Raw genomic sequence first — 26,964 nt, 5'->3', positions numbered from 1 at the left:
CTTTAAAACAAAGAATACATTTTTTGACGTGAGTTGGGATGTAGCTGTCTGTAGTGCTGAATTCTGGCTGAGCAGTGGTATTTCAGTCTTTGTCAATCTATACCACTAAATATAAAAGGAGTTGTGTCTCAATGACTTGCTTTGTGATTCTTTAGTGCTTTTGAGGGGAAAAGTCTTTAAACTCACTTGTAGCTTTCTTCACATTGTCCTGATATTTTATGGTTCATTTTCAGTGACATCATGAATGAGAATACTGTTCACAGCCTGTATTCTGTTTCATGATCTTAACTGGTGTAGCACTTCATGGTATCATATTACTGAGGTCCTACACAAAATGTCTTCTCTAGCCTATCCCTGACCTTCAATTGTAAAGGGCAGAGAATGATAAAAAAGAATGATTGATTTAAATACAGTGTATATACACCACCCAGTGTAATATTTAAGGAGCATGGCCAATTCAGTAAAGTTTCCTGCAAAACAATAGACCTTATTCTATTTCAAACTGTACTTCTTAAACATTGAAACCCAATCAACAATATCATAATCTAAAGGATATAAAGTTTCAAAGTACAAACACCCATATAATATGCCTGGTGCAGTTTTGCAAGCTAAGCAATGGGTTGTATTTGTAAATGCTTCATTGGAAATATAAAGAAAATGAATGGTTCCAATTCTGAATTGAGGGGCAAGACCAGTGTCCAGTCTCAGTTAAGAGGTGTCTGTTGACAGAGTTGGCAAAGTTGAGACTAACCCTATAATTCTGCCATTTGCCTGAGTGATTAGATATATGTAATGACCTGAGTGCCTAATATAGATGCCAAAGAGTACTGGAGAAAGAGCAGAGCTAAAAATCAATCCCATGGGTGTAGTTTATAGTTAAGGATAGATCTAAAAAAATCCATGCTTAAACATATTGATCTACTTATTATTCCTTTAATACTCCTGTTTTAGGAACTTGTGCAATGTCTGAGTGATGAAGGAAGTCACAAATTAAAGTTTCCAAGCAATCGTCGTGTCATAAATGAAAGAAACAAGTTGCATTTATCCAATGCCAATGAAGTATTTCTAAATGTAATCGCTGATGAAATGTAGGGTAGCAGTCATTTTGTGCATAGCAACGAGGTAAATGATGAGATAATCTGTCAAAGAATGCTGGATAAGCGAGAAATGTTGGTGAGGACCTGGGACCATGGGAGAGTTCCCACTCGTTTTCAAACAGTGGTCTTGTACATCTACCTGAGAGGTCAGATATGGGTTGTATTTTTATTGGTATGGCAGGGGCCCCGACAAAGTGCCCGAAAGTCAGGGTGGGGCAACTTCACCTTGACCATTTGTGGGACACCTGACCAAATGTTTTGGTGATCCACTAACTAATTAGTTTCCTTGGGGTCTTCTGTCCCTTTAAAGAATGGGCAGTCACCTTCAGTAATTGCCATTTGCAGGACTGACAGCTCGGCAGTATCCTTGCGTCAATGAGACCAGTGGCAATAGCTGGATCTGCACGTAGGAAAAAGGACGCCATGGAAGCAGGCTATTCTCCCAACCAGGTAAGTCATGTCTGGCTTGCCATGCCAGTCAGTCAGGCCCTGCTGAGGGATGGCAGGGGATATCTGCAGGGAGGCCACCAGGGGTTCACCATGTGATCTCCCCACGCAATGGAGGGCCTAACTACTGCTGATAAATTGCATGCAGTAGCAGAAAGAGGCCCTTAATTGGTCACTTAATGGCTCAATTGGCCTCTGGGCAGGAGAGTCATCCTCCATCTTCCCTGTTGCTGGTAAAATGATATGGTGGTGGGAAAATGACAGGCACTCCATGCCCCCATTTCCCTCCCCATTTTAATGGCCCTCCCTACCCGCCATCCAGCCCGTACCCAGAGCTTAACATCTTATCTGCAATACATTATATCTCTCAGTGTGAAACTAAAATGTCAGCCTGGATTATGAGCTCAAATGCCTGGAGAGGAGTTTGAACTATGACTCAGAGTAAAGTCAATAATGGGTCAACAATGTAAGTCTGATAATTTTATCTTGACCATCCTGCAATTTTGTCAAAATAGAGTTGTCACCGTATAGTATATACTGACATTTTTGTGGAAGTAGACCACTAGATAGCTCTTACTCTTAACCCATGATTACATCTTATAAGATTATAACGACCAGCATTGCAAGATAGCCTATGCACTAAGTCTCTGATGGTCAAAGGTGTAAATAGGGTGTCTTTGTTTATAACACTATTAGCATTTCTTTATCTTTGACAATCATGGCCTCATTATTTATCTATGAATAGAATAAATACGTACAGGAATATTTGTCTTCATGCTTTTTATTGTTCACAGGACAAAGAATACTTGATAGAAGGGAGTTGTATTATAGAGTTAACTGAAAGTGCTCTCAAGCAAATTGTGGCAGGGTTGCAGTGTCTTTTTTTGCTTTGGTTTTGTGGGATTAAAATTTCTAACCTCAGGTGTGATACAGAAGAAGTTGCTAATTTTAGTTGAAGCATTAAAAGACATATCTCAGAATAGATAATGTCCCACAAGAAGAAAGGGAAGTTCACAGGGCACATCATCTTGCTCCTGTCCACTAGCCCTACCAAAGCTGCCCGGTACAGCTCCTGATGGCCACCAACATTTCAACACTGGATGGGACCTGGAAGGAGATGTTATCCATTCTTGGTCTAGGATGGATCTGTCACTTAGGAACCCAAAGAAGGGGAAACAAAACAGTACTACTTGCTGAAAGAAAACCATATAAAGTGAATAAAGTTTTGAAATTGGCACATTCAGCCAGGGACTTTTTAAAGAACAATAATCAGTAATGTGTGAGAAGGGAAAAAAATTTGCTCAACTCTTCTGATCAGGATCAGGACCCCTATTTCTGATCCTGATCAGGCAAAAAAAATTAAGTACAATTAATAAAATCTGGAACTGAAAGCTAGTCACAGGATTTGATCATCTACCTCAATAACACTTTCCTGTGCTATCGCTTGATGTCAATGGCCTCCAGGAATCTACTGATTTATGTCTTGAACATGCTCAACGATTCAGCTTCCACAGCCTGCTGGGGTAGAGAATTCCAAAGATTCACCGCCCTCTTAGTGAAAGAATTCCTTCTCATCTCATCTAAATGGCCTGTCCCTTATCCTGAGATTATGTCCCCTGGTTTTAGACTCACCAGCTAGGGTAAACATCCTATCTACATTTACCCTATAAGAATTTTGTAAGTTTCAATGAGGTCACCCTTTGTTCTTCGAAACTCGAGGGAATACAGACCCAGTCTCCTCAATCTCTCCGCGTAAAACAATCTCACCACCCCAGGGATTAATCTGGTGAACCTCCTTCTATGGCAAGTATATCCTTCCTCAGATAAGGAGACCAACACTGTGCAGTCTTAGTGATGGTGACCGTGAAACTTTCATCGATTGTCGTAGGAACCCATCTGGTTCACTAATGTCCTTTAGGGAAGGAATCTGCCATCCTTACCTAGTCTGGCCTACATGTGATTCCATACCCACAGCAATGTGGTTAACTCTTAATAGCCTTCTGAAATGACTTAGTAAGGGTAATTAGGGACGGGTAATAAATGCTGGCCTTGCCAGCAATGCCCACATCCTATCAAAGAATAAAAAACAATTTGATTGAGTTAAGAAAACATAAGCAAAAGTGTGAGGATTGGTCTTAAAGTAAATGGCATCAAGAATTATGTCCTGTAGCATTTTATATATTCTCTGGCAGACATTTACCAATTTTCTTTTATACTTGCAAAAGAAAAACAAAAGGAGATTGTATTTATATAGTGAGGGGGATAGTGATAGACTTCAAAAGGATATAGGCTGGCGGCAGGAGCGGACATGTGGAAGGAGAAATGTAATTCAAATGAGAGTGACCTGATACACTTGTGTAGGAGGAATGAGAAGAGGCAATATAAAGCAAAGGGACAATTCTAGAGGGAATGCAGGAACAGCCCTAGGGGTTTATGTGCACAAAATATTGAAGGTAATAAGGCAGGTTAAGAAAGTGGGATCCTGGGTTTTATAAATTGAGGCATAAGGCTGAATAATACAGGGGTGGGGGTGTGCATGGCTCACCCTCCTGTCCCCTCAAGAAGCAAAAGCAGCATGGAGCCAACATGCTCCGTGCCGACACGCCCCGCAGCCATGAAGTGTTGTGGGCTGGCTAACTGATGGCCAAGTAGGATTTCCGCCCCTCACTGAGGAGGAATCCCTGCCCTCTGGAGCAGTCAGTTAATCAGAATGGCCAGCAGCTCCATCAGTCCCAGCAGCTCCAAGACCGCGTCAGTGGCTGCTGCCAGGAGTGCAGGAGAAAAAGGAAGAAGGCCCATGGATCCCCGGAGCAGGTAAGTCTGGGATTTTTGGCAGGAAGGGGTTGGATAGATCAGGGATAGGGCAAGAGGGGTAAAGGGTGGGTCTAAAGCTGCAGGTGGGTAGGTACGGTGGAAGAAGGAGGTTCGATCTTAGAGGGACTGCCCTGCAATTGGCAAAGGGCAGTCCCCGAAGAGCAAATCCCCCCCCTTCCTGCCCACCTTTTGAAGAACTTCAACAAAATCAGGCTGCCTGCTCCTGCCCAGCTGCCCACACCAAATATTTTATGGCGTGGGCAGCATATTATCAGGGTCAACTGGCTTAATAACAAGCCTAATTGACCCTTGATTACTTATTGGAATATGGTGGATGGGCTGATGATTTTTGCTGTATTATGGGGGTGAGCTGAGGGGTGGCCAGGAAGGTGGTGGGGGTGAGTACTCCCTCTATTTTATGTGTTCCCTTTCTGCCTAAAACACCCACAGAGGTGTTAAAGTCATGAGGGGTCTAGACAGAATAGATAGAGATAAATTGTTCTGATTGGAAGAAGGGTCAAGAACTAGAGAACACAGATTTAAGGTGATTAGCAAAAGAACCAAAAGTACCATGAGGACAAACTTTTTTACACAGCGATATGCGATGGTTCTGGAATGCACTGCATGACAGTGTGGTGGAGGCAGTTTCAATCATGGATTTCAAAGCGAATTGGATTAGCAGCTAGATGAGACAAAAAGTTGCAGGGCTATATTGGGAAGGGCGAAGGAATGGGACTTCTATTCTAGCAGAAAGCTGGTGTGGACCCGATGGAATGATTGACCTCCTTAGAGGAGTTGGTGGGTGGGGAGGGGTGGTGCTGCATGACTCACCCCACTGGAAGCAAAGTCAGCGTGGAGCCAACATAATCATATTATGATTCTACAATTCTTTCATAATTTCAGGACACCCCAAAGCACAATGAATTACATTTTGAATTGCTGTCACTGTTGTAGTGCGGAGAAGCAGTCAATTTACCCATTGCAGAGTCCTACAAGCAGCACTTATGCCTGAGGGATAAATACTTGCCAGGTCACCAAGATGAACTCTCCTGCTCTTCTTTGAGACTGTAACATGGAATTATTTACCTCCACCTGAGAGGGCAGACATATGGCCTCGGTTTAACTGACAATTTGTAATATAGGTGTAAAAAAATGTTTACGCCATCATAAAAGCACCAACAAAAATATTTTCTTCTCAACAGATAAAACAATAATGGTTTAATTTTCACAGGATGGTGTTTGTATTTGTTCATTTAATTACCTGTGTATCATTGGTACAGATTTCAAACCACACCACATGACACAACAATTGTATCATTTCAGCAGTTCCCACTACATACCCTCTGCTAAGTCTATCAAAAGAAACTAAAGAAACTCATTTTATGATTTGTGCTCCCAGAAGGGAACTTCACCCACCAGGAACTCTTTATAGCAATTCAAGCAGCATTTTCTCCAAATCTCTCTCCATTAACAATAATACATGGGAAAATGTCATTATTGATTGAGTTATTAATCTGAATTATAGTCAAGCTGATCTTTCTGCAGTACTTTTATATCTCCTCTTTCTGCTAGAATGAAAAATGAGCATAATCACTAAGAATTTCTGCTTTGCTTATAAATAGGGTGGGGGTGGAGGAAGGGTGGATTAAAGATGGATATGGCTGCAGCACTGACAGTTCAACGGTTGAAGTGTTATACTAAGCCATACAGAGCAGAACTACCTATGGTTTAACCTCTAATTCTGTGCAGAAGTGGGACATTAGAATTCACCCCAGTGTCCCAAGCTATGGAGATGGTGAAATAACCATAGTTCATCTTTATTACATTCCAGGTGCTGTGTTAGAAAATCTGTGTTGGTTGATGGAAAGTGAGGCTAGGATCTTTTTTGGGTTCTAATGTCTCCAGAATCAAATAGCCCATTAATACTCATTAACTAGGCTCACACATGAGGAATGAATGACAATTTAGATTAAAATGGGGTAAAAGAGGAGGTGTAAAAACTGGGAAGAAGGTGGAAGTAGACATTTTCTTCAAATGTTTTTGTTCTTCTATTTTGGGTATGGAAGTGACAGATTCTATAGGAACCCTGTTTTCAAAAACTTACATAGGATTTTCATAGCATTAAAACAAGTCAATCAGTTTAGTTGCTGTCTATGCTACATATAACTTACTTCATTTTATCTGATTAACATATCCTTTTATTCCTTTCTCCTTCATGTACTTATCTAGCTTCTCATTAAATATATCATCTATTTGTCTCAATTACTTATAATAGCGTATTGGATAATTCCCTTCATTAGCCATGTTAGAACTGTACAAGATACTAATTAGGCCACAGCTAGAGGACTGCATACAGCTCTGGTCACCGCATTACAATAACACCAGAGAGGGTACAGAGGAGATTTATGAGGATGTTGTAGGAGTGGAGAACTTTAGCTATGAGGATAGGCTGGGGTTGTTTACTTTGGAATAGAGGAGGCTGAGGATAGGTTTAATTGAGGAGTAGAATTATGATGGACCTAAACAGAGTAGAGAGGGAGGATCTATATTCCTTTATCAAAGAGGTTAATAGCCGGGGCAAGAGATTTAAAGCAACTGGTAGAACGATTAGAGGGGAGTTGAGGAAAAACCTTTTCACCCCAGAGTACGCTGGGGGTTTTGAACTCAGTGCCTGTGAGGGTGTAGAGGCAGAAAACCTCATCACATTTAAAAGTGCTTGGATATATATTATATATATTTATATTTAAACTACAGGGTTCCAACCAAGAGCTGGAAAGTGGGTTAGACTGGATAGTTCTTTTTCTGCCAGACAAAAGATGATGGGCCGAATGGCCTTTTACTGTGCCATAATTTTTTCTGATTCTATGAGTGTCACATTCTTGTCATACTCTTAGTACAATGTGAAAAGTGACATTGTCTCTTTACATGGTTAAAATGGCATTAACTGCCATTTGCAGAAAAAAGTTCCAGTTTCTACCATCCTTTATGTAATGTGTTATTTCCTGATTTCAATCCCGGAAGATCTGGCTCTATTTGTTAGACTATGCCCATTGGACTGAGTATCCACAAGCAGTGCTAGTGGATTTTCTCTATTTACCCTATCAGTTCCCCTTAATATCTTGAAAATTATGATCAAATCACTCCTTAGCCTTCTAAATTCCAGGAATATAACTGTAGTTTGTTTGGTCGCCTTGTAATGTAACCCTGGGGTCAAGTTATAATTCTGTACTCCTGCCATGGCCACCCTGCCTAAGGTGCAGTGCCTAGAACTGCTCACAGTACTCCAGTTTCCAGGTGGTGGGAGTGAGGGGGGTTGACAACTAATACCTGCTTAGGGGCCACTTCCCCACTTAATTTTGAGGCCGGCAGAAGCAATTCAGGGATGGGGAAGGGGAAAGTCCAGCAGGACACCCTGCTCAGGCCTCAGGCGGGAATGTCGGAGGGGTCACCTCCATCACTGGCCCCCTTCCCAGATCAGGCGCCCCCATCATCTGCCCCACCCACAGGTTTCTCCCTCCCCCTCCTGGCCTTACCATCAAGACCCCCACCTTCTCAACTTCTCGGCCTCCCCTCGGTGACACCCCAGACTTACCTGGTCCTGTGGGCTCCAGCACTTCAACTGATGGGGCTGCTTGTAATCCCAGCAGTGGCCACCTCCCCACCTCTCCCAGTGATGTTGCTGGGACCAATCAGATTGGCCAGCAACTCTCTGAGGCAGAACTTCTTGCCCGAGTGAGGGATAGAAGTCCTGCCTGCAGCCAATTAACACTCCATTGAGCATCAAATGGCCAATGGACATCAGGGAGGATGCGTTCCCACTGACTCTTTGCGTGGTGGGCAGGAAAGCCTAACATACATTAAATTCTGCTCTAGGTGTGTTCGAACCAGAGTTTTGTATAGCTGAAGAATGACTTCTAGCTCTCAGGTTGTAAAGGCCAGCATCCGTTAGCCTTTTTGATTATTTTCTGTGCCTGTTCATGGCATTTTAATGATCCATATTTGCACTCCCACCTGGCCTACCACATGTTACCCTCCATAAACCTAAGCTCATCCTTACTTACTCAAGTACTGTTCACCCATCAATCATGTGCTCACTGATCTACATGGCTCCCAGTTAAGCAACGCCTCAATGTAAACATTTTTGGCCTTGTTTTCAAATTCCTCTATGCCCCACTCCTCCGATATCTGCGGCTTCACAATCTTCAGAGATATCTGTACTTTTCTAACTCTGGCCTTTTGAGCATCTCCCCAATTTTAATAGCTTCATTGGCATCCATGCCTTCAGCTGGCACTGCTGTGGCACAAAAGTTACTTGGGCCCAGAAGGCCCTAAGCTCTGGAATTCCCTCCCTAAACTTCTCTGCCTTTCTGACTTTCTTTCCTACTTTATGACATCCCTTAAAACTTCTGTCCTAATATCGCCTTATGGGGCTCAATGTCAATTTTGCTTTATAATGTTCTTGTGAATCAGCTTGAGATGTTTTATTATGTTAAGAATGTCATATTAATGCAAGTTGAAGTTTCCTCTGAATTCCTTATTGGGCTTATTAGTGATAATATTTATGGTGCTCTGAACTATTCTATTAAAATTGTTCAAACACATAATTATTAAATATCATGCAGCAGAATTGCAATGAATTGATTAATATTTGACGGTTATTCCTCACCGTGCAAGGCAAAGAATTCCTGAGCTAAGGAATTGCGGCTTTATACTGAATAATGTTGAATAAACCAGGATTTTCCAAATGCCATGATTTCTTTTCTAATTTGTTTTTATTTCTCAGGATGTGGGCATTGCTGGCAAGACCAGCTTTTATTGCCTGCCCTTAATTTCCCTTCAGGAGGTGATGGTGAACCACCTTAGAAAGATAGAAACATAGAAGAGAGGAGCAGGAGTAGGTAATTCGGCCCTTCGAGCCTGCTCCGGCATTCAATATGACCATGGCTGATCGTCTATCTCAACACCATACTCCCGCTCTCTCCCCAAATCCCTTGATACCTTTAGAGTCTAGAAATCTATCTATTTCCTTCTTAAATATATTCCAGTGACTTGGCCTCCACACCCTTCTATGGTAGAGAATTCCATAAGTTTACCAACGTCTGAGTGAAGAAGTTTCTCCTCATCTCAGTCCTGAATGGTCTACCCCTGAGTCTGTGACCCCTTTTTCTAGATTCCCCCGGCCAGAGGAAATATCATCCCTGCGTCCAGCCTGTTCATCCCTGTCAGAATTTTATGCGTTTCAATGAGATCTCCTCTCATTCTTCTAAACTCCAGTGAATACAGGCCTAGTTGGCCCAATCTCTCCTCATACAACAATGCTGCCAACCCAGGAATCAGTCTGGTGAACCTTCGCTGCACCCGCTGCTTTCTTGAACTGCAGCAGTCCTTGCGGTGTAGGTACACACACAGTGCTGTTAGGAAGGGAGTTCCAGGAATTTGACTCAAGAATGATGAAATAACAATGATATATGTCCAAGTCAGGGTGCTGTATGGCTTGAATGGGAAATTTTACGTACCTGCTGCCCTCATCTGCTGCCTATCGTGGAGGCCACGAGTTTGGGAGATTCTGTTGAAGTAGCCTTGGCAAGTAGCTGCAGTGCATTTGTAGATGGTACACACTGCAGGCATGGTTGCCAGTGGTGGAGGGAGTAAGTATTTAAGGTGATAAATGGGGTGCTGATCAAGCAGGCTGTTTTGTCCTGGATTGTCAAACCTTTTGTGTTGTTGGAGCTGCACTCATCCAGGCAAGTGGAGGGTATCACACATCTGACTTGTGCCTTGTAGGTGTGGAAAGGTTTTGGAGAGTCAGGAAATGAGTTACTCATTGCAGAATTCCCAGCCTCTGGGCTTTTGTAGCCAGAGTATTTATATGGCTAGTCCAGCTCAGTTTCTGGTCAATGGTAACCCCCAGCATATTGAAAGTGGGGATTCAACGATGGCAATGTCATTGAATGGCTAGGTGAGGTGAATAGACTGTCCCTTGATGGAGATATTCATTGCTTGGCACTTGAGAGGTACAAATGTTACTTGCCATTTGTCAGCCCAAGCCTGGATATTGTCCAGGTCTTGCTACATGCGGGCACGGTCTGCTTCAATATCTGAGGACTTACTAATGGAACTGAATACCATGCAATGATCAGTAAACATCCTCACAGTTGGTCCTAGGACACTACCCTGAGGAATTTTTGTAGTGATGTCTTGGGGCTGAGATGATTGGCCTCCAACAACCACAACCATCTTCCTTTGTACCAGGTATAACTCCAAGCAGTGATGAGATGCTTATTGACTTCAATTTTATTAGGACTCTCCAGTGTTACACTCGGTCAAATGCTACCTTGATTGTGAAAGAATCCATGTAAAGAAATATGACCGCAATGAAAGGTTACAAGGAGAAAAGAGTTATTTACCTATAAATAAGAACTTAAAGAATTTAAAAGGGCTTTTTTTTTAGAAGGACAATAGCTAACAATACATCCTGGCATGTACAAACTCGTGTCTTCTTACAGCAGTAAGAGAATCCCTGATAAGAAAGATACACACCCAAAGACTGAACACCAGCATTTCTTTTTACACTGTCAGGAAAGACAACACAATTAGGATTTGATAAAATGAATTTATACTGATAACCCTAGATGACACTCAAGTGAAGTTTTACAACCTAGGGCCACATTATAATGTTAAAACACAAACTCCCGACTAATGGAAATTAACAACCACAGTGCCCACAAGCCCTGCTTTCCTAGAATCAATGTGGTCCATAGCTTACATAGAATTTGACACTTATATAAATTTTCTTAGATTCAAAAAGGGGCTGGCCTTAAATAGAAATTAACTTTGAGCAAAACCAAATTTGGAACATAAAGGGGCTGAACCTAATTACAATTAAGATACTATGCCATAGCTAAGAAATTGAATATATAGCCTCAAAACATATTATAAATATTGAGAACAGGCATGAGATTTTTATATTCACTTAACTTGCTCAGGCATCTCTCACAAGGAAAAGTTTGACTGTTGAGGCTCAGTAACGATGATTCTTGTGCTAACTGTTGTCTTCACTCAGAATGAAGGTAACTGCTACTTTAATAATTGATAGATATCATACTTAAAATATATCATTGTAACAATAATTGAAATTTAAAACTGGATATCCTACTAGAAATAAGACTGTATTTTCTCTCTTCTTCCTAGAGCCTATTTAATGTTTGATCGACTGTTCCCACCTGACTTTGAATTGCAATTTAGTTCTTTATTAAACTTCTATATACTTTAGAACTTATATTGTCTCACATAATCTTCCATATCGCTAACTCGGCGGGCATGCACCAGAATCAGCTGCATGCCTGCTGATAATTAAAAGGCCTATTAAGGCCATTAACAATCGAATTAAAGATTAAATTCAAATTTATGCTCCCCGTCCAACCTTACGGTTGGCGGCAGGGCGACAAGGCCAAGCGGCCTTTACATTTTTTAGGAAACCTCATCCACGAGTGGTATGAGGTTTCCTAAAGCAAATAAACATTAAATGAAAACTTCATTTCTGAACTAAAAACATGCCCCAGCTCATGTGACAGAGTCACATGAGGGTAAATGTTTTATTAAATTTTTATTCTTTTCATTTTTTCTTTACACAGTGCTTCAATCTCCCTGAGGCAGCTCTGTGCCTCAAGGAGATTGAAGTGCTCTCTCTTGCGCATGCGTGAACCGGCTCTCCCTCCTCCCCCCACCACAGGCAGTGCTCAGCACTGCCGCTTCACGCAGGGCGGGCCTTAATTGGCCCACCCGCATGATATCGCAGTTCAGAGCCAATCGCGGGCGGCGGTCGGCTTCCCAACCCCCTCAGCCCGCATTCACTGAGCACCCCCCGCCAAGGGCAAAACCCTGACCCCAATCTCCGAATCTTCTTTATTTTTTATTGATGGCCCAAAAAAAGCTTAAAAATTAGTCAAAAAAAAGGCACTGCCACCATCACCAGAAGAATCTGCTACCAAGTTCAACCACAGTCCCGGCAGGCCTCTTCTTTTCCCTTTGTGCTGCCTAGTCATACCTGCCATTAAACCACTCCCGAATGTTTTCACGTTCGATGCCCAAAAAATGCAGTGGGCAACGAAAATTACAGATGGCTCAGTAGTTAACAGGCTCGATATCTTGTTAATTAGTAAATTCAAAATGGCAGGCAGGCTGTTTATTTCCAAGCCCGTTTGCCTTCCATAATTTCAGAGACTGGCATGACGACATTTTATTGCTGACCTGACATCATCATGTCACATATTACATTTGTGCGGGGATGCGGTCTGGCTGAGTTGCAGCCGAAAAACCCAGCCCTTAGGATCTTTAGGATCTGTCTTTCTCAACCTAAAGTTGGGATCACCTAAGAGGTACTCCTGATCTGGGACTGTCCCAAAAAGGGGCTAGGATTATAACCCACTAGCTGATGCCAAGGGCAGTTACTCTGACCTCCTCACTGAAATTCAGCTCTTTTTTCCTTCAAGGCCTAAAGCTCAGTGGTCCTGGTGAAACCTTCCATCATTCTGTTGCATGTCAGATGGGGTGGTAATTAGCCAGAATGTATTTGTCCTGCTTTTTGTGGACAGGACATAGCTGGGCAATTTTCCACATTGTCAGGCGGATGCCAGTGTTGTAACTGTATTGGAACAGCTTGGCTAGGGGCAAGGCTAGTTCTGGAGTGCAAGTCTCAGCACCACAACTGGGATGTTGTAGGGGTATCTGCTGTATCCAATGCCTTCAGCTATTTCTTGATATCACAAGGTGAATTGGATTGGCTGAAGACTGGTATCAATGGTACTGGGGACCTCAGGAGGAGGTTGAGGTCAGTCATCTACTTGGCACTGAGAGCTGAAGATGATTGCAAATGCCTTGTCTTTTGCACCTGTGACGAGCTCTGCCGTAATTGAGAATGAGGATGTTCATGGAGCCTTCTCCTCTGGTTAGTTGTTTAATTGTCCACCACCATTCTTGGCTGGATGGCAGAACAGCTGAGCTTTGATCTGAAACTGGAAGAGGAGTAGAGCACAATTTACACTGGCATGATCAGCACTTACTTCCTTGCAATTTCTAAGCTCATCAAAATATTTTGACCAGGGTTTTACCAGACCTCAGGATGCAGAGGGGCAGCTGATTATCACAATTAAGGACCCAGTTAGAGACATATTAGGGTGCATCAGCATTTTGTCAATGGCAAGGCGTCCCCACCCCCACCTTGAGGGGAGCCAACCAGACAAATGGCGTGGCCTCCCAGCGGCAGCATCGGGGGAGGGGGTGTGCCCAGGCTCAATAGCCCAATGAGGGGGCTGCAGGCAGGGAAAGCAGCCCCAATGATCTCCCAGAGGAGTTTCTCCTCCAACCCATGGCCCCGTGAATTTTTTTTACTTACTTGGCTCAGCTCGCAAAGTCTTCTAAATACCTCAGCCATGAGCACCTCTCACAAAGGCGCTGCTGAGGTTTCTGAGCTGAGGTTTCAGAGCTCTCTGATCGTGCTGGCAGTATCAGGACCCACCTGACATCCTTCTTTAGATGGCAGGCCTGCAGGTGGTTAATTAGGAGGCCACCTGTGGTGAAATTGCCACAGAGGTGGTCCCACTGCTCGCAAATGCGGGCCCAGGTCCTGGTTTTCACACCAACATCTGGGTCTGATGGCCCTTGTAAAGTCCAAGTGAGAGAGGTGAATGTGCAACGAGGCCTGGGTGCCATCATACACCAGTCGCTGAAGGTAAGCATGCAGGTGCAGCAGGTGGTAAAGAAGGCAAATGGTATGTTGGCCTTCATAGCGAGAGGATTCGAGTACAGGAGCAGCGATGTCTTGTTGCAATTATACAGGGCCTTGGTGAGACCACACCTGGAATACTGTGTTCAGTTTTGGTCTCCTTATCTGAGGAAGGATGTTCTTGCTATAGAGGAAGTGCAGCAAAAGTTTACCAGACTGATTACTGGGCTGGTGGGACTGACATATGAGGAGAGATTGAGCCGGTTAGGATTATATTCGCTGGAGTTCAGAAAAACGAGGGGGGATCACATAGAAACTTATAAAATTCAAACCAGGACTAGACATGGTAGATGCAGGAAGGATGTTCCAGATGGTGGGGGAGTCCAGAACTAGGGGTCACAGTCTGAGATACGGGGTAGACCATTTAGGACTGAGATGAGGAGAAATTTCTTCACCCAGAGAGTGGTGAGCCTGTGGAATTCGCTAACATAGAAAGTAGTTGAGGTCAAAACATTGTATGTTTTCAGGAAGGAGTTAGATATAGCTCTTGGGGCGAAAGGGATCAAAGGATATGGGGAGAAAGCAGGAGCAGGCTATTGAATTGGATGATCAGCCATGATCATGATGAATGGTAGAGCAGGCTCGAAGGGTCGAGTGGCCTACTCCTGCTTCTATTTTCTATGTTTCTATGTTTGCAGGTGGGTAGTGCCATGGTTTATAATGAACATAACTGATTCTTTCAATGAAGGTGGTGACAGTCTGGAATGCGCTTCCTGGGAGGGTGGTGGAGGCGGATTACCTCACATCCTTTAAAAAGTACCTGGACGAGCACTTGGCCCATCATACCTTTCAAGGCTATGGGCCAAGTGCTGGTAAATGGGATTAGGTAGGTAGGTCAGGTGTTTCTCACATGTCAGTGCAGACTCGATGGGCCGAAGGGCCTCTTCTGCACTGTGTGATTCTGTGAAGGTCTGAGATTACACCATTGCCAAGTTTGCAGGATGGCAGATGGCCACAGGTTTGTAGATGGGGCAACGGAAATACTGTTGAAGAAAGTAAGGTTGAGAAAAACAGTAAGTAACCTTCCATACTGCCCATTGCAAATCCCAAAGGAAAGCTCTTTAGCAGGAGATTTCTAGGGCAGTGGGTATCCAACTCTAGCACCTGTATTTGATCAGGCAGTGTCAGGAGAAGTTTAATATCCATACAAAGTCAGTTGAGTCAAAAAGAGCCAACAACGCCATCCGCCAATATTTACCACTTGAAATAACCTCCCACTCACAAGTAATTTAATAGTTTACTATTAATGACAGTGAGATTACAATGCCTGAGATGTGTCACAGCCATCCACTGCCAGCTCTCATGTAAGTTCCCTCATAGTGGCTGGGCTACCCACATAAAGTATGGTAAACAGCTTGACCCCAAACAGATTGCCTGGGGCCAGAGTATGATCATTAAGATGAGAGGAACTACAGTCCAAACTAAGACGTGTCAGAGATCTAAAAAAGGAAAAAAAAATCCCAATTGGAAGCTGTCATTATTCTCCAATCCATTCTTGGTGGAGTGCAAAATACTTTGATATATTTTTCATGTGTTTATCTTATTTTTTAATTAAAGTGCAAGACATAATCACATCACACCTCCTTTGCACCATCGAAAGTTAATGTTTCTTTAGCTGCAGTGTGGTCCCTGTTGTTTACTTGTGCTAACTATATTTCAAAACTGTCAAAAAGCCATTTTTCTACAACATACTCTCCTAATATGTTTTGATTTTGTGACTGGGTTCCACTCAATTTCCTGAGTAATTAAATTGTTCAAAGTCCCTTTGAGACAAAAAAAGGCAGTCAATCATTTCAGTTAAAATTGCTGTCATTGTGTGAAAATGAACTCACAACTTGTATAGTTTATCAATTCTATAAACTAAAAGGACCTGTCAACCAGGTGATAAATCTTTCTGAACTCTCAGAGATTGCAGTTACACAATGGGCAATACTGTTGTACCCACTTCCATCCACCTGTGAGAAAGGTCAAGTACCAGCTAATTCTGTTGTTCTACTTGATAATCTTTTAAATGAAAACCAAATCAACAAAATTGGGATAAATCAGGCACAGCCCCTAATTCAGGTCAGCTGTAAAACCAAGAACAAAGTTTTAAAGGAAACTTACAAACTTTAAATCAAAATGTGATTAAAGGGGTCAACAAAGCACCCCAGTCCCCGCGGTGCCCACCGAGCACGGAAGGCTTGTTCTACTTGATATATTCTGGTCAACATTTATGCTTCAACCGCCTGCACTAGAATTGATTAACTGGTTAGTTATCTAATTACTGTGGTTAGTTTTCTCATTACTGTTTGTGGGAGCTAGCTGCTTGCAAATAATTAGCTACATTTGTGTATATAATAGTGACCACACTTTAAAAAAAACACATTATTGGCTCTGGAATGTTCTGAAGGGGCTGTAAAAATGCAAATTCTTTATTTTTTTCTCTGCAATTTTATTATCTTCAGGTTTTCCTACTCTCTGGAATTGCTGGTTGATATTGGGGTAAAATTTCATGAGTGGCTGCAGCTCTTCTCAAGTGGCTGCTGTTCATGTCTGAGGCTAGATTATTTGTATTGACATGTGACTTTGCTATGGGGAACACTGTAACTAATCCTGAACCAGCATTCATACGTAAACACTTTTGAGCATGTGCATGAATAATAATCATGTTCTCTCTCTAGCCCAGGAATATTAATGTCTACCACTGCTTCTGCTACCTTAGCCAAAACCAGAGATTGAACCAGGGGTCTTCCTAGTGTGCAGAAGCAGTACTGCAACAATTGATGCATTTACTCATTGAGCAGCTTTGAGTGCAGAATTTTTTTCAAAATGGTGCAAGTTTCATCAATGTATTTTAGTTAATTTAAATGGGCATCATTCCAAACAGCAATTGTTTGCTGTCTGGCATATCTAGCGATGACTGGCTGCCAACTTTTGAAAAATATAAGCTGAAAACCATTAAAATATTGACTGTCTCAGCTTGGCCTCTCTCTCCTTAATGGTCAGGATGTTTAGGTCATGGAGCGGGGGGGGCGGGGCCCATTTGCCAATGCATAAAATGACGCGGGATGATGTCGGGCAGAACTCCCATTTCAATTTTCAGGTCGGCAGGGGGTGCAGCCGAATCAGCTGTGCGCCCACCGACCTGTCAACTGCCTATTAAGGCCATTTAAAAACTCATTGAAATAATTAATGGACCTGCCCGTCCAACGTTAAGGTTGGCAGGCAGGCCGGGAGCCCTGACGGGCTTCAGAAAAATCATGATACCTCATCCACGGGCGGGATGAGGTTTCATGAGGGATTTGAAAAATTTAGTAAAGGTTTGATTAAAAGTGATGGACATGTCCCAGCTCATGTGACAGTGTCACATGAGGGGACATGTCAAGGAAATTTTATTTTTCCACCTGCACCATTTTTAAATTTGGCGCCGATCATCCTGAGGCAGCACTTAGCCTCAGGGAGATGATTGCGCTCTTTCACATGCACGTGCGAAAGAGCACACTCCTGGTCTAGGGAGCCCCCCCCACCCCCCCGCACAGGGAGTGTGCTCCCTGGCGGACATCACGCTGGGCAGACTTTAATTGGCCCGCCCATGTAAAATGGCGGCCCGATAGGAGGGAGGCCCACACGCACCCACTCCTGAAATTCCGCCCTGACAGGGGGAAAATTCTTCCCAATGAGTCAGGAAGTTCTTATGAATATTGAGCTTTGGCATGATTTATAATTAAATGGGAAAAGCACCCAATAGTGCAGGAATGCAGCTGCAGAGAAATAGTTCCATTTGTAATTTTATTTTGGGCACTTTTTATACATAAAATAAATGTGATGGGAAAGGTTTGATATATTCCCATTTTTCTTTGCTGCCCAGAAGGATGTCAGTGCATGGATTAGAATACTTTTTCTCACGGTGATCCAGCATTAGCATTAAGCACCCCTAAGTGAAGTTACTTCTATTCTCTCTATTAACACAAAAAGTGAGCATTCGTCCATTTCTTTTTTAAAAGAGGAATTTCAACTGCAATGTGCTTTAACTTCAGCCTCAAAAAAGCATCTATCTCCCAATGTGGGAGTGTAAAATTTCTACTTCCAAAACAAGACAACTTGGTACCCTTTGTGAGTGAGTCAGACAATTCAGTTCCAACTGGTGTAGCATTATAGGCATATGGAGTTTGATTCCACCTCAAAGAAGCCAATTTGACAAAGACCCCTTGCAGCCAGCAGAGAAAAAAATTCATCCCAATTCAACCAAAGCTTCAGTTATGAAATTAAGAAGATCCATTCACTTCAACTCCTACTGCCCCCAAACTATGATTTAAAAAAATATTGGACGTTAAAAAAAATCTTTTTTTTAAGCCTTCAGATTAAAAACGACTCTACCTGCATGGCTGAAATCTGGAATATTTCCCACATTGAGCCATTTCTGTTGAGATTTTCCAGATGACAATCATTCTTATCTAAACAGAGCTAAGAGGCATGCCTCATGTATTGCATAATACATGAAAATTAAATAAATCTTCCATGCACTTAATAGCTTCCATCATACTTCAATTTGAAAAAGCCCAAAATTGTAAATCGTCGGTATAAGCACAAGAGTTATTGAGGAACTATAGAATGCAATACAGAATGTGGAATGAATCCTGTTCACGGGGCGAATGACTTGATTTCCATCAAACCTTATCGATCTTGCCCTTGCCTCTGCATCAAATGTGTGTGCGGCAGTAGGGCTTTAGTGTGAAAAAGAACATTGGACAATGTGGATTAATCTTGGCAGAGTTCACCTTGCACAGCATTATTAAATATAGAATACCATTAACCCTTATTGAAATGAAGCTATTAATTATTCTGAAACCATGTTGAAGAATGAATGCATTCAGGGATATGCAGGCTTTCTACACATTCTAGCAGACTTGGATTTTCTGGGACCCTTGCACAATGACAAGTTCAGGCCTTCAGTCAACCTTGTCAGATTGCAGCAAACAATCAATCATATAAGTACAACGGAGAGGTTCCATTTCCAGGCCTGTATAGCACCACGCAGGATCTTAACCTTAGCATTAAAGTAAGAGAATCTTGTCTCTAGATACAGTTAAAAGAATATGGATAAATATTTCCCTGTATTACAGGCAGCTTATGCTTGGAAGCTTCTTTAACAATTTGCATCCATTACAAGTAAAACTGAGAAATTCCTGCACCCAGGCTTCTTAAAATCTCTGATGAACGAATTTTACTAGTGCAGCTCCTGTACGCAGGGCTCTTTATCAGCTTACAGTAACTATACTAGGCTTAAATTAAGAGTGTTTCTAAGCATCTTTACCTATCCGCAGGAATTAATCTTTTACATGAGCCAATAGTGTGCAAGTATTGAACCTCGCAGGAATACCTTCTGTCTGCAGTGCCCTGATTTGTAGCATATACCAGCAAAACTGAAACAGCAATTAATTAACCTAATCAAAACTGTAAAGGTTCATACATCAAGATACTGATACAGTAATGGTCTACAATGAAGATCCTAACAGCATCCCAACTATAGTTCTGAAAACCTGTGCTCCAGAACTAGCCGTCCCCCTAGTCAAGCTGTTCTAGTACAGTTACAACACTGGCATCCACCCAACAAAATAGAAAATTACCCAGTTATTTCCTGCTCACAAAAAGCAGAACATATCCAATACAGTCAATTCCCACCCCATCAATCTTATCTCAATCACCAGAAAAGTGACAGAAGGTGTCTTTGCCAGTGCTATCGCTTACACTTACACAGCAATAACCTGCTCACCAATGCTCAGTTTGGGCTCTGCCAGGACCACTTGGCTCCAGAAGGCATTACAGCCTTGGTCCAAACATGAACACAAGAGGTGATGTGAGAGTGACTGCCCTTGACAACCACGTAGCATTTGACCAAGTATGCTATCAAGCAGCCCTAGAAAAACTGGAATCATTTAGAATCAGGAGGAAAACTTCACTGGTTGGAGTCACACCTTTCAAATGGAAGATGGTAGTAGTTGCTGGAGGCAAATTATCTCAGCCCCAGGACATTGCTGCAGGAGTTCCTCAGGGTGGTGTTCTAGGCCCAACCATCTTCTGTTGTTTCATCAATGACCTTCCTTCCATCATAAAGTCAGAAACGGGGAGGAGGGTGCGGGAAGGGGGGTTTCTGATGATTGCACAATGTTCAGCACCATTTGTGGCTCTTCAGATATTGAAGCAGTCTGTTTCCATATGCAGTAAGGCTTGGACAGATAACAGGCAAGGAATACAAATGCCAGGCAATGACCATCTCCAAGAGAGAATCTAACTTTCTTCCCATTGCATTCAATGACATTAACATCACTGAATCCCCCACCAACCTCTTTGGGGGCTACCATTGATCAGAAACTTAACTCAACCAGGCATATGGCTACAAGAGCAGGTCAGGGGTTGGGAATTATGTGGTGAGTAACTCAACTCCTGACTCCCCTAAGCCTGTCCTTCATCTGCAAGGCAGAAGTCAGGAGTGTAATTGAATACTCTTCACCTTCCTGGATGAGTGCAGCTTCAACAACACTCCATAAGCTCAACCCTCCGCTGCCCATGCACAGTGTGTACGATCTACAGATTGCATTGCAGCAACTTACCAAAGCAATTTTGATACCATCTCCCAAACCCATAACCTCTACCAGCCAGAAGGGCAGTGGAATCATGGGGCAGAATTTTATGACCCACGGGCGGGCATGTGCCTGACCCGATCGGGTGTAAAATAGTGTGCGATGCCATTGGGCGAACATCCCAAAGTCTTCACGCAGTTGTGCAATATTTCAGTTGGCAGGCAAGCGAGAGAGTCAGCAGTGTGCCCGCCAACAATTAAGAGGCCTTTTAAGGGCACTAAAGTATTAAGGCGGCCTTTGCATTTTTGAGGAAACCTCATCCATGGGCGGAATGAGGTTTCTGACATTAAGTTTTAAAAATGTAAAATTTTTTGACATGATTTTCATTATGTATACATTCATGTGCATGAGTCCCATGTGGGAACATACTTGTCAGAATTTCCACATTTTTATTTCTGATTTTAAAATTCTTCAGATCCCTGAGGCAGCTCTCTGCCTTCAGGGAGCTTTCATTGCACGCTCCACTGTGCCTGCACAGACATCAATGCTCGCCCTCCTTCCGCCCCCACCCTGAAGGCACTGAGCCTTTCAGTGTTTCACGCAGGGTGGCCGTTAATTGGCCAGCCAGCATGAAATCATGGTCAAGGCCGATCGTGGCAGACCGTTTCCGGGCCGCTCCTGGGCCCGTCCACTGAGTCTGCCTGACAACCCAAAAATCCTGCCCATGGGAGTACCACCACCTGCAAGTTTCCTCCAAACCACACACCATCTGGACTTGAAGCATTGGCGGAATTGTCCCAGATTTGCACAAAGCGTGGTAGCGGGCAGGAAAAAAGTACTCTTTACCTGCCGGCTGCAATGGCGACTTTTCGTACCATATCGTCCCATTCCCGGCGCATCCCACCTCATTAATAATGCATTCCCAGGAAACATGTTGGATCGTTGGCAGGGTGGCCTCTGTTTCACCCACTCCGCTGTCACCTCAGGCAGTCAGTAATCCGGGTGCCATACTTAAAGGGTGCCCTTGCACAGAACTAGCTCTCTCTAAGTGATCAGAAGCTGCTGCAAAAGCATGGTTGCCGGAGGGAGGAAACGTGCTGCCCCCCAAATTTAGCAACGCCTCCCTTGGGCACATACTGGACGTGAAGGCCTGCCCGCAAAGTCCTCTACCCCTGCCCTGGGTGAAGACCAGCAAGCAAGGTGACCAATCCAGCATGGGAGGCGGTGGCAGTGATGGTCAGCACCAACGCCTTGCAAAAGAGGACAGCCACCCGAAGTGTCGAAGGAGGATGAATGATCTCCTCCGTTCCGACAGGGTAAGTCATTCTTCTCAACACCCTCAACTCTCACACTAACAAACCCATCACGCATTGACAGGAATCTTACTCTCTGCCAGTTCAAGGGACATCACTATTCACTCTCCAACACACACCTTCACCTGCCCTGTAAATCGTGTCCTCATCCTGCCCATGGCACCACTCTCCACCCGCACATGCCAGGCATTCTTCTCATCTGGCCTGGCAGGCATCCTGCTTACACTCTCTCCATCTGTCTTCATGCAGAACAAGCTGGCGTAAAACAAAAGGGAGAGGTCACAGACTGGTGGAGGAATGACTGATATCAGGGTCTTCACAGACTTTGAAAATAGAGTCATCAAGCTTGCCGGCGAAGATCTGGAACATTCCTGTGCTAACGGTAAGGCTGGCGGTGCTCAAACAACTGAGGATCCAGCAGGGCAACATCTATCAGACAACCATGCTGTGAGTCAGTTCCCCTGTTCCGCAGTCCCCTGCCATCCACTAATTACCTCTCCTTGCTTTCGCAGGCACATCTAGGAAACAGCCGAAGGGGTCTATGTGCCAGTAGCACTTCAGGGGTCCTAGTTCTAGAGTAGCCTCAGGATCACAATCTGGTGAACACATCGCACTGTATGATCCATGGTAGGCGGCAGCAGGGACATCCCAGGTTTCCAAGTCCTTCCTACTCGGAGGACTAGAGACCAGGAATCTGCTGAGTCTGAGTCAGATGAGGAGCCTCTGGACTTGGTCATACCTCAGTTGCAGGAGCTGCAAAGGCAAGCTCGGGAACATCAGGAAGGGATGTCCGCTGCACTCCTCAGATTGGAAGGCATGATGGACGAGTTTGTTCATCTTCAATCTGAGGGGAAAGAGCCACCATGCCAATGCACCAAATCAACACTGGTAGGATGGCAGCCACTATAGAGACCTTGGTTCAGGACATTGGTCCTGCACTGCTGTATGGGCTGAACTCCATCGCTGATGCCATAGTTGGTCTCCAACAGTGTTAACTTGAGGTGGGTGCAGGTCAGCTCAATCTAACTCCAGCTTCACCTTCACCTCCAGGAGTCAACTAGAAGCCCTCGGGCATCCACAGGATCAGCAGGTGCACACCCCAGGGCCATCTACCCTCGGGCCCATCTGAATCCTCTCTTCCTGTGACCTCAGGAACTCCAGCTCCACAAGCTGAGGCGGGTACCACTGCCACCTAGCAGGACCCAGAAAGTGGGCTGGAGCCCTCCAGGCCTCAGCCCTCCAGAGGACGCCTGTAAAGGTCATCACAGTCAGGGCATATCCGTCAGCAGGCTGTCTCCACCACCACTGTGAATGTGAGGGGAGCATCAAGACGTAACAGCAGGGTTAGGAAGGTTAAGAAGATGTAACTCTTTCGAGTACAAACCCGTTTCCATCTATTTCATATGAAGTTACATTGTTTCATAGTTTGCCATTGTGAGATTTGAACTCTTGATCTTGGGGGTTACAAACCCTGTACCATAACCACTTGGCCATTTAGACCAAGCGTTAAGAAGATGTAGATGCACAGCCTGGGCACAGGTGTTAATCACTTGTACATAATGTTCACTGTTGTCAATAAACTACCAAGAATGTTACCCTGCCTATGTACTCCTTGTTATGATGAGCAGTGTACGTGTCACTCAGATGAGAAACCTTGGTTCCTGCACAAGATAAATGCAGGTGTCTCAGTCCAGAGCCTCTTCCCTGTGCAGTGTGTAACCTTCAGACCAAAATGATGGTCCAGCTTAACACTCACTAGACACATTACTGATGCCTGCACCTCGATGTTGCTTGTCATTGCTGCCAGAATGTCATGGGCAGGAGTCAAAAGTTCCATCATTCTCTCTGTGTGCTCTCAGCACCTTTTAGGTGGGGCTGGCCTCCATCTCGTCAGCATCTGTAACCAGTGATGTTGTGCTCCTGAAGGGGTCAAGTACTGAAGGCTGACAAAGGATCAGTTGCACTTAAAGTTTCACAGTTGCGTCTCCATGATATGATCCTGCTCATAGAGTGCAAGTAAGCTGCCCTCAGCCAGGCAGGGCTCAGACATTCACAGAGGCAATGTGAAGATTTATGGAGTGTCCTCACTGCATGTCGTCATTATCCTCCTAGAATCTAGCAACTATTAGGGCCTCCGCTGTGTCTCCATGATGTGACCCTGTGCACTAAGGGTATGTGCACTGCCATCAGCCACACAGGAGACAAACATTCACAGACGCAAGGTGAGCATTTTTTTTTAATTCATTCATGGGATGTGGGCTTCGCTGGCCGGGCCAGCATTTATTGCCCATCCCAAATTGCCCTTGAGAAGCTGGTGGTGAGCTACCTTCTTGAGCAACTGCAGTCCAAGTCATGTAGGTACAACTACTGTGCTGTTAAGGAGGAAGTTCTAGGATCTTGACCCAGCGACAATGAAGGAACGGTGATATATTCCCAAGACAGGATGGTGGGTGACTTGGAGGGGAACTTCCAGGTGGTGGTGTTCCCATGTGTCTGCTGCCCTTGTCCTTCTAGATGGTAGTGGTCATGAGTTTGGAAGGTGCTGTTGAAGGAGCGTTGGTAATGTTCTGCAGTGTATCTTTTAGATGGTACACATTGCTGCTACTGTGTGTCAGCAGTGGGGGGAATGAGTATTTGTGAATGGGGTGCAAATCAAGTGGGCTGCTTTGCCCTGTATGGCGTTCAGCTTCTTCAGGGCTGTCAGGACTGTCCTCACTGCATTTCATCATCATCCTCCATGAATCCTGCAGCTACAAGGGCCTTCCAAGTGTGCCTGCCTCATCAGGCCAGTACCACAGCCTCATCACTGGCATCCTCACTTTTGAGGACCTCAACATCATCATTCCCCTTTGATGTCCTCCTTATCAGAGGATACATGCAGCTCCTCCTCAGTCAGATCCTCCCTGCATTGCAGTGCCAGGTTAAGGAGTGCGCAGTAAGCAACGATGATGCGCAACACCCTCTGGGGACTGTATTGCAGTCTCCAATGGACCTGTCGAGGCACAGCAACCTCATTTTTAAGATACCTATAGTTTGCTCCACCAAAGTCCGAGTCGCGGCATGAACCTCGTATACTATCGTTCTGCTGCAGCCTGAGACTGCCACACGGGCGTCATCAGCCACATCCTCAGTGGGTAGCCCTTGTCCCTGAGGAGCCACCCCTGCAACCTCTCTGGCGCCTGGAAGATTTCATGGATCTGCAACCTGCTAAGGATGTAGGAGTCGTGGACGCTCCCTGGGAATGGTAGGATATGTTTGTTATGGTCGCACACCAGCTGGACATTCAGCGAATAGAAGCCCTTGCAGTTGATATAGTTGGCTGCTTACTGCCATGGAGATCTAAGAGCCATGTGAGTGCAATCGATGGCACCCTGCACCTGTGGGAAAAAAAAACAGATTAGTGCAAATCCCAGTGCTCTTGCTCCCTGGCTTTCCTAATCCTGGGCAAAATGCACAAAGTTCTGTGCTTTCACAAAGATGGCGTCTGTGACCTCCTAGTACACTTGTATGTGAAGGCTTGCGAGATACCACAAAGATCACCTGTGAAGCTCTGAAAAGAGTCAATGGCGTGAAAATTGAGCAGCGAGGCTGCTTTCATGGCTACTGGCAATGAATGCCCTTCATGTCCTCGTGGTGCCAAATCCTGCAGCAGGTGGCATATGTGACCAACCAGTTCCCTAGATGTGAGCAGTCTCTTGCGCCACTGATTCTCGGTTATCTGCAGGAATGACAGGTGCTGTTTATAGACCCTGGGTCTAGCAGGGCACCTACAAGCAACGCCTCTCTGTGGATTTTCAGCTGCGTGTGCAGCAGGCCCTGCCGCCCCGTCATCCCAAGGGAGGTGCACCTTCCTTTGCCCAGCTAGGCACCTCCGCCATCCTCTTCTTCTTCTTCTCTGGTCTCTGTAATCCATGAAGCATACCGCTAAATCACCAGGCTCCATGATCCTGATGTTCTCTTCCTGCAGGATCAAAGAGAGAGACGCATGGGTTAGCATAGGTGTACTAACAACCTCTCTTGGCTAAGTCTGAAAGTCACTTCACGCATGCAAAGAGTGCTGGCCATCACTTGGATGGCCAGTGTGTAGTGCGCTCATTGGCTGTATGAAACTCCACCCCCTCTGCCCCACTCCACTTAACCAATTGGCGGCAGCTTCAGCCATTGGACTGCATGTTGTGCTCTTAGTTCAGGTGCAGGCATTCTCCTAACCTGCACTGCAAGGCTGCATTGTTAGCTTGAACCATGAGGGACACTGGTCCAAATCTGAATAAAGACATTGCAGGGGGCTCTGAGTGCCTCCACCAGTGACTGCACCATGGCGAAGGGATTGTACAACTTGCCCAGTTGGCCAATTGCTCTGCTGCCCCTAAAACGCACATTAATTTGCAGTCTGAGCCCAAGGGCTGAAAAGTTTCAGAGGCCCGACGTCAAGCATGTCAACAGAGCGGCAGCTGAACAGTCTCAGCTGCAGAAGAATGCTCACTTTTGACAAGCTTTTCCAAGTGCATGGCTGCTTTCCTTACCTCCCCCTACCCCACCTCCCCGCCATGTGCTTGAGTATTTCCTTCAGTCTGTCTGTGCTGCCTTGCCTCTCATAGCACCCCGCCCCCACCACCACCTGTTCTGACCACACTTAAGCCCTTGTTCTGGCAGCACACTGAAAGCCAGCTGGAAAAAAACGATTTACCTATGTCCCTCCCGAATGCACAGCGCCTCTTCCTTGACGTCTTACGGGTAATGCTCACGAGCGCTGCGCAAAGTTGGGCACACTCACCTCCGAGTTCCCCTCGAAGTTCAATTTGCCAGGTGCATGCCTTTTAAAGACAGCTGTGAAGCTCGCTGTTCTGAAGTCACGCCGATGTGAGCAGTAAATCTGATGTAACGCCGGAGGGGGAGATGACTCCGGTGAGCAGGACTCATAATTAGATGCAAATGTATTAAAATGA

The 26,964-nt window shown here is 44.6% G+C and overlaps 1 protein-coding gene across 1 annotated transcript in view; it reads right to left on the bottom strand.

Moving 5' to 3' along the window:
* Nucleotides 1-26,964, bottom strand: part of LOC121293057 (IQ motif and SEC7 domain-containing protein 3-like) — a 272,674-nt gene that overhangs the window by 12,384 nt on the left and 233,326 nt on the right. The window lies entirely within an intron of this gene.

Source organism: Carcharodon carcharias, chromosome 21, assembly GCF_017639515.1.
Source record: "Carcharodon carcharias isolate sCarCar2 chromosome 21, sCarCar2.pri, whole genome shotgun sequence".
Classification (NCBI taxonomy): domain Eukaryota; kingdom Metazoa; phylum Chordata; class Chondrichthyes; order Lamniformes; family Lamnidae; genus Carcharodon; species Carcharodon carcharias.
Note: the sequence above shows the minus strand (reverse complement) of the source record. Positions and strands in the feature narration are given on the sequence as shown.